This window comes from Bubalus kerabau, chromosome 7 (assembly GCF_029407905.1).
Source record: "Bubalus kerabau isolate K-KA32 ecotype Philippines breed swamp buffalo chromosome 7, PCC_UOA_SB_1v2, whole genome shotgun sequence".
Taxonomy (NCBI): Eukaryota; Metazoa; Chordata; class Mammalia; order Artiodactyla; family Bovidae; genus Bubalus; species Bubalus kerabau.
The window spans coordinates 27141345-27150626 of record NC_073630.1 but is presented as its reverse complement, the minus strand read 5'-3'; positions in this window follow the sequence as shown (position 1 = coordinate 27150626).

The following is a 9282-nucleotide window of genomic DNA, read 5'->3' as shown; positions in this document are numbered from 1 at the left end:
GGGCCCCAGAGTGACTTCTATTGTTATTTCGGCAGGATCTGCTTTGAGGAGTGGCTGAAGTCCCTGCATCATCATTATCTTATGGTGCCCTGGAGAAAACAAACTGATTAGAGAAGCAGGGGTCTTTTACTAAAAACCAGTAAATGACTATTATAATCAGAGGCTCAAGCAAGGGTAGGAATCTGGTTATGCAAGGTCAGCATATCTGTTAATCTCAGGCTTAAAATTTTAATATCTATCTCTAAAATGGAAAGTCTGAACCTGTTGGTCTCAGGCCTCCTTGTTGGACTGAAAGGTCTAAGTTGCAGATTTGCAATAATATGGAGGACAACAAAGCACTAGGCAAAATATAGCATAAATCAGTATGGCTGAAATGAGGAAGGTTATAAGAAAATGGAAACCTCCCATCAGAAAGTTTTTAATACCTTGTGAGATCCAGAAGAACAAGTTAGAAAACCAGTTTTCAATTCTCCAGCCTGTATTGAATAGCGAGGATTGCTGGCTAATTGTTGAAGCCAGGTTGCTTGCTGTTGAATTTTCTCAATGTCCGTCTCTACCTGAGTAGAGGTGTTAATGTAAGTGCAACAGGAATTGTTGGCAACTGCACATACTCCTCCTCCTTCTGCCAACAGATAATCCAGTGTCATATGGTTGCCAAGTACAGCCTTGGCCAGTGAGTCTAGAGACTTCTGTAAACTAATGAGAGTTAGCGGTACTGTGAGCTATGGCAGGAAGAGTATGAGACAAGTTTCGAAGGACATGTTGGTATGCAGCTACTCTCCACTATGGTAACAAGGTTTACCCGAAGAAACAGGTGTCTCTGTCCAGGTAAATCTCAAGTTAATCCAGTGAACAGTTTTGATGAACTTGGCCAAACACTTAGATTCATTTAAAGAGTGTATTGAGAAAGGAGTAATCAGGGTTCCTGGCATACACTGTGTAGGTGTGGAGTTACTGCATAGGCAATTAGTGGCCCGTGGTTTCTTACCCACCTGGCATATGAAAACATATCCTGGTGGGATACAATATAGACTAGTGGGCTTAAGGTTTCGAGGCCCAGCCGTTCAATTCTATTGTTATGAAAAATGTTCTCCAACCTGATTGTTGTTGAGTCGCTAAGTCATGTTTGACTCTTCTGTGACCCCATGGACTGTAGCCCCCAGGCTCTTCTGTCCATGGGATTTCCCAGGTAAGAATACCAGAGTGGGTTGCCATTTCCTTCTCCAGGGGATCTTCCTGACCCAGTGATCAAACCCAAAGCTCCTGCCTGGCAGGCAGATTCTTTACCACTGAACCGCCTTGGAAGCCCCTCCATCTTTTTTTTTTTTTTTCCCCAAGATGTCAGTTCTTTTTTTTTTTTTATTTTTTAACTTTACAATATTGTATTGGTTTTGCCATATATCAAAATGAATCCGCCACAGGTATACATGTGTTTCCCATCCTGAACCCGCTGAGCCTCCTCGGAAGCCCCTCCATCTTGATACCTGTTCCTTAAATGTTGATCCTTCTTCCTTCGGGTAGCAATTTGGACTCTGAGCACACATAGGTAACTGGAATTCTGGTTTAGGAGGAGACACTAAAGTGCTGGGGTGTGTTAATGCCAATTCTTCGTCCTTCCAGTTTGGCTTTATTTTCTCTTTCTATTGCTAAGGGTAGACTTAGGCAAGAGACATTAGAATTTTTTTCAGTAGGAAAATGAACAATTCTGACCCTGTACATTACTGTTCTAAGCCTTTGGATCTCTGGTAGAAGAGCAATTTCCATCAGGAACTTGGTTAAAATTCCTTATGGGATGGGAAGGGGGTCGTTCTGGTGCATGATGGACTTAGCTTGGAGTAAACAAATTCAGCCTTCTGTCAACTGGGTGGAGGAAATGAAAGTTTGTGCATTGCAAACCAGAGAGCTGTATGTCTATCCTGTGGGTAAGAAAAATAGTCATAGAAAAGCTAAAGCAATTATTAGCTTTATAGCAGCACCAGTCAGGATCATATTTAAATCACCCAGCAAGGGCAGAAAAGTTCAGTGAATTCTGAGAGCAAGGGTGAGGGCAAAAACAGACAATAGTTATCATTTACCAGAATATATCAATTTCTCTGTAAGTGGAATGGAGTACCAAGAGGCAAAAGGAAGACTGTAGCTATGGAGACTTAGGCCTAGGGCCTTTTTGAATAGTAGCTTCAGGTCTTGTAGTGGCTCACTCCTCCACCTGAAATTTTCATGCTGTCCTGGATCCTCTGGATCCTGTGGAGTCTTGGAGGAAGGAGTGGATTCACAGGGATGGGCTGGAATGTGGGTCTTCAGATTCCTGTAACATATCAGTAGAAACAGGTTTAATCCTGGACAGATGAACCCAGCTGGTGAACCCCTGGGGTTTGACTACCATAGGGGTTGCTCAGCAGGACTTGGGAAGAACCCTTCCATTTTGGGAATAGCTGGTCACCAAGGGACTCATTTTTCAAGGTCTTTTAAAGTACCCACTCTTCAGAGTTTACAACAGAGCTACTGGAACTGGTATCTGGAGAGGGCTGTGCTCTGTTGCCATATTCGTATTTTTTTTTTTATTTCAGTTCTTATTTTTGGCTGTACTGGGTCTTCACTGCTGCATGGGCTTTTCCCTAGTTGCATTGCACAGGCTTCTCATTACAGTGACTTCTCTTGTTGCGGAGCAGGGGCTCTAAGGTGCAAGAGCTTCAGCAGTTGCAGCTCCCAGGCTCTAGAGCACAGGAGTGCATGGGCTTAGTTGCTCCATGGCATGTTGGGATCTTCCTAGATCAGGGATTGAAACAGTGTCTCCTGCATTGGCAGGAAGATTTTTTTTTTACCACTGAGTCATAAGGGAAGTCCTGTTGCCATATTCTTGTTTAGGCTTTGGAATTTAGCTTAGGTTTATGACACCTAGAATACACTGCTTCCCTAGTGGCTCAGATGGTAAAGAATCTGCCTGCAAGGCAGACCTGGGTTCCATCCCTGGGTTGGGAAGTCCCCTGGAGAAGGAAATGACTACCCACTCCAGTATTCTTGCCTGAAGAATTCCATGGACAGAGGAGCCTGGCAGGCTATAGTTCATGGAGTCACAAAGAGTTGGACATGACTGAATGACTAGTGCTAGGTTTATGAGCTTGGTTTTCTGGATCACCTAGCATGTTCAGAGTAAGGAACCATCTTCCATATGTCATTTCGAAAGGGCTTAACTTAGTCATTGTTTTAAGAGCTTCCCTGACCCTTAAAAGGGCTATTGGCAGCAGGCAATACCATGCCTCTAGCATATCCTAACAGAGTTTGTACAAGATTTTCTTTAGAGTATGATTAGCCTGGTCCACTTTTCCTGAGGACTGAGGTTTGCAGAATGAATGGCTGCTAAGTCACTTCAGTCGTGTCCGACTCTGTGCGACCCCATAGATGGTAGCCACTGGGCTCCCCTGTCCCTGGGATTCTCCAGGCAAGAACACTGGAGTGGGTTGCCATTTCCTTCTCCAATGCATGAAAGTGAGAAGTGAAAGTGAAGTCGCTCAGTCATGTCCAACTCTAGCGACCCCATGGACTGCAGCCCACCAGGCTCCTCCATCCATGGGATTTTCCAGGCAAGAGTACTGGAGTGGGGTGCCATTGCCTTCTCTGCAGAATGAATAGAGGTGGTAGCTAATTCCTAAAGCTGCAAAAATTGTTGAGTTACTTTCACTACAAACAAAGGTGTATTGTTACTCTGAAGATGATGGGGCAACCCAAATCTAGGAATAATTTCCTTTAGGAGCACCTTAGACACTTCAGTCCCTTCTCTTTTCTAGTAGGGAAGGCCTCTATTCATTCAGCAAAGGTATCTATAAAGACTAGTCAGTATTTGAAGCCCTGAAAAGGGGGCACCTGAGTGAAATCTACTTGTCTTCTCTTGGGTAAGTCCCATGTTGCTGGACTTGGTTAACAAGAGGGGGTGGCTTGACAGTGCCTCCTGGATTATGGATGGTATGAAGGGCACAGGCTTGAGTAACTGTCTCCAGGAGCTCTTTGATAATTTTCCATTGGTCAGAAGTATGAGCAATTTCTGATCTATGTGCCACCAACCATCTGTTCCCTTAATTCCCTCTCTGTCTTGTGCCCAGTGCTTTTTGGAAGTCAAGTACCATGTATAATGTTAAAAGGGGTTAGGGACGGGATTACAGCCACTTTGTTTATGGGCATCAAAGCTGCTTTCTTTGCTTCTCAATTTGCCCTGTTGCTTCCTCGGGAAATGTGAGAAGTTCCCTTTTGGTGCCTGCAGCAGTGAATGACTGCTACCTGTTTTGGTTTTTGAACCGCTTCTATGAGATATAAGATCTCAACCCCATATTTTATAGGGGAATTTCTTACATTTAGAAGTCTCCCTCTTTCTAGATAGCTGTGTGGGCATGTAAAAAGAGGAAGGGATATTTTTAGTCTGTGTACATATTCACAATATTTCCTCCCCTTAGGATTAAGGCTCAGGTTAGAGCTATCAGTTCAGTCTTTTGGGCTGAGTTTGTTAGGTGGCAAAGGTTTTGCTTCTATGACTCTGAGTGCTTACTGCATATCCTGCCCTCCTGACTCCATCTTTAATGAAACTACTGTCCTCAGTAAACCATTCTTCCTCAGGGATTTCTAGACCCCTGGTCTGTTAGGTCAGACCTATAGGCACAATTAGAACTGGACATGGAACAATAGACTGGTTCCAAATCAGGAAAGGAGTATGTCAAGGCTGTATATTGTCACCCTGCTTATTTAACTTACATGCAGAGTACATCATGAGAAATGCTGGGCTGGATGAAGCACAAGCTGGAATCAAGATTGCCAGGAGAAATATCAATCACCTCAGATACACAGATAACACCATCCTTATGGTAGAAAGTGAAGAAGAACTAAAGACCCTCTTGATGAAAGTGAAAGAGAAGAGTGAAAAAGTTGGCTTAAAACTCAACATTCAGAAAACTAAGATCATGGCATCCGGTCCCATCACTTCATGGCAAATAGAAGGGGAAACAATGGAAAGAGTGAGAGACTTTATTTGGGGGGGTTCCAAAATCACTGCAGATGGTGCGGTCCCATCACTTCATGGCAAATAGAAGGGGAAACAATGGAAAGAGTGAGAGACTTTATTTGGGGGGGTTCCAAAATCACTGCAGATGGTGATTGCAGCCATGAAATTGAAAGACGCTTGCTCCTTGGAAGAAAAGGTATGACTAACCTAGACAGCATATTAAAAAGCAAAGATATTACTTTGCCAACAAAGGTCCATCTAGTCAAGGCTATGGTTTTTCCAGTAGTCATGTATGGATGTGAGATTTGGACTATAAAGAAAGCTGAGCACCGAATAATTGATGTTTTTGAATTGTGATGTTGGAGAAGACACTTGAGAGTCCCTTGGACTGAAAAGAGATCTAATCAGTCCATTCTAAAGGAGATTAGTCCTGAATGTTCATTTAAAGGACTGATGATGAAGCTGAAACTCCAATACTGTGGCCACCTGATGGGAAGAACTGACTCATTGGAAAAGACCCTGATGCTGGAAAAGATTGAAGGCAGGAGGAGAAGGGGACGACAGAGGATGAGATGGTTGGATGGCATCAGCAACTCGATGGACAGGAGTTTGAGTAGGCTCTGGGAGTTGGTGATGGACAGGGAAGCCTGGTGTGCTGCAGTCCATGGGTCACAAAGAGTCAGACATGATTGAGCGACTAAACTGAATGGACACAGACCTGGTCAAGGGTTTTGAGGCAAGAATGTGTTAGCTATGGGATTTTGGGGGGCATTAATGTAGTTAAGAGTGTGGCAAGTATTTTTTATGTATAATTTATTTCTTTTTGGCTGTTCTGGGTCTTCGTTGCTGTACAGGCTTTTTTATAGCTGTGGAGAGCGGGGCTGACTCTTTGTTGCAGTCTACAGGCTTCTCATTGCCTACTCTTGTTGCAGAGCACATGCTCTAGGTGCATGGGCTTCAGTAGGTCTGGTGCACGGGCTCAGTAGTCGTGGTTCCCGGGCTCTAGAGCACAAGCTCAATAGTTGGGGCACACAGGATTAGCTGCTAAATGACATGTGGCATCTTCCCAAACCAGGGATCAAATCTGTGTATCCTGCATTGGCAGGTGGATTCTTTACCGCTGAGCCACCAGGGAAGCCCAAGAGTGTGGCAAGTTTTGAGGTTTAGTTCTGGAGAGTCAAGGAGCAAAGCCGCTTAATAATGCAGCCTCCTGTTAGCCAATGGTGGCCTTTTATCTCTAGCATCCCTTGTACTTGATGAGTACATACAGTTGATGAGGGGTCCAGCCTTCCAGGGGCTGTCCAAAGGTAAGTTTGTTAGTTTCTTCCACTAAGAAAGTGGTGGCAACTAGTGTCCAGAGGCAGCCAGGCCAACAGCAGGCCATGGAGTCTAGCTGCTCGGAAAAGGAACCTATAGGTGAGGAACTCCCCCTAACTTTGGTATAAGGACTTTCACGTCTGTCCCCTGCTTTTCAGCCACGTATAAGATGAATGGCTTTTTCAAGGTGGGAAGACTGTGAACAGGGGCTCATTATTGTTAAAAATCTTTTCCTATTCTCCGTTCCAAAGTAACAGTTCTGTATCTGGGCCTTTAGTGGTTTCATATAGGGGCTTAAACATTAGCCTGAGCTCTGGAATCCAAATTCTACAAAGTCCTGCCATGCTCAAAAATGTATGGAGATGTTGCTTTGTCTTAGAGTGCTTAGGCCTAACATAGCTTGTTTTCTATCTGGAGATAACTGTCTACTTCCAGGGTTTATAATATAATCCCCAATATTTAACCTGTTGCTTTGAGATTTGTGCTTTTGTACAAGAGACTCTGTAACCCCAGGTGTCCAGGAAATTAAGGACTTCCATGGTATTTTGATCCATGGAGGGACCATATATTAATATATCAGCTACATGCTATAGAATAGCATCTTGTTTTAGGTGTATTTCCCTTAGTTCCCTTCCCAGGGCCTGGGTGAACAAGTATGGGCTGTCTGGAAATCTCTGAGGCAATATCGTCCAGGTATATTGTTGCATTTGGCCCAAGTCAGGGTTAGTCCAGTCGAGAGCAAACAGATATTGTGATGAGAAATGAACTGGGATGAGAAAGAAGGCATTCTTGAGATCTAGTACAGTAAATGATATAGCGTCCTCAGAGATCTGGCTTAATATGTTGTAAGGATTGGCCACAAGGGGATATACAGTGACCATTGCATCATTTACCACTTTAAGGTCTTGTACCACCCTTTGGCTTAACAACTAGCAGAATAGGAGTATTGCAGTCTGGCAGGGCAACAAGAGGCCACGCCTTAAGAATTTATCCATGAGAAGTCGTAAACCCTTCTTCGCTTTCAACTTTATAGGATATTGTCTCCTGCTAGGTTAGGCAGTTTCTGGCCTAAGGCTAATTCTTATAGGATGGGCATTTATGGCCCTTCCAGGGATTTTTTTTTTGTCCCAAACTGACCGTCAACTGCTTGTAGAATATGGTGGGAATAACACCTTGCTCTTCTGGCTGGTCTGTCTTAGAGTCAAGATAAGGGGCTACTTAGGGCCTCCTACTCATAGTGTGGCCCCGAGGGAGCTCAGAAGGTCTCACCCTCGTAATGGGGTGGGACATTCAAGTACAACTGAAAAGGCATGTGAAATCAACTACTGCTCTTACTGGCAAGTAAGAGACCAGTAAGATAGTGGGTGTGAGGCTTTCCATCAACACCAGTCACAGTACAGTTTTTGGAGGAAAGAGGTCAATGTGAGAAATTAAGACAGTAAGTGATTCCTGTATCAATTAAAAAACAGACTTTCTTACCTGCCCCTGCAAGAACTAGCCAGGGCTCCTCCATGGAGACAGTCATCTCATTGTGGGGAGCCGCCAGAATCCCTGGGCTATCTCAGTCGTCCAGCATGGCCATCTTGAGAGCAGGAGCCCCCGCTTCCCCTTCAGGACTGAAGGCAGCCCCTCTTCCAATGACCTGTTTGTTGGCAGGCTGGGCATGGCCCGGGGAACTCTTTCTGGCAATCTTGGGCCCAGTGGCCAGTTGACTTGCATTTGTAGCATTCCCCCTCATTGGTCTTACCGCTAGCCAGATGGTTAGATGTTTTGCCCCCTCAGATTGTCCTGAGGTAGCAAGGCATGACTGTCAGCAACAGCTATCTGTTGTGTGTTAGCCCTGGCCTGTCTTTTCTCACGTTGGATTCTCTTTTCCTCCTGAGCTTGGTCTCGATTATTAAATACCTCAAAGGCCACATGTAGAAGTTGGGGCATGGGCATTTGTGGGCCAGACTGTGCCCCATATCAGGGGCTGCTACTGCTAGGTCACTTCAGTCATGTCCGACTCTATGCGACCCCATAGATGGCAGCCCACCAGGCTCCCCCATCCCTGGGATTCTCCAGGCAAGAACACTGGAGTGGGTTGCCTTTTCCTTCTCCAATGCATGAAAGTGAAAAGTGAAAGTGAAGTCACTCAGTCGTGTCTGACTCTTCGCGACCCCATGGACTGCAGCCCACCAGGCTCCTCCATCCATGGGATTTCCCAGGCAAAAGTACTGAAGTGGGGTGCCATTGCCTTCTCTGATATCAAGGGCAGACTGGTTAATCAGGTGTTGTCCCAGAAAGGACTGACCTTCAGAAGTGGAGGGATCTATGTTGATATACATTTCCTAAATGGCTCCACAAGCTGCCTGTGAAAAGGGGCTGGGTTTTCCTTTTCTTCTTGGGTCACTCCTTTAAACTTTTCATAGTGAACTGACTTTTTGATAACACTTTCTCATCCCTTCTAATACGCATTGGCTCATGTGCTTCTTGGCTTCTGTTCCCTCCCAGGAATTATTATTTCAAGGGGGCTCCTGGCTTTGGACTGCATCTCCACCCATAGTAGAATGTCTAGGTTGGTCTCCAACAAGCTGGTCAGCATGCTCCTGGGCTGCTGTCCGGATTCTGTTCTGCCTCAGGGGTACAGTAAGTAGATAAAATGACTTGAACATCCTTCCAAGATAAATCAAAAACTGGAGTGAGGGCATGAAACCCTTCAACAAACTTACTAGGGTCTTCAGAAAATTGGCTCAGTTCCTGTCTGCATTGGGCTAAGTTGGTTAAAGAGAAGGGCATATGTACTCTGATTGTTCCTTCACCGTTTGCCACTGCCTTGAGAGAGCATAAAATTAGGATCCTGAGTGATAGGAACTCCAATTAGAGTTACCCCAGAGGGACTAGAGTCTGTTTCTTGGGATAACAGAGGTTGTGGAGGAACATAGGAAGGTGGTTCAGTTCAGTCACTCAGTCCTGTCCGACTCTTTGTGACCCCATGA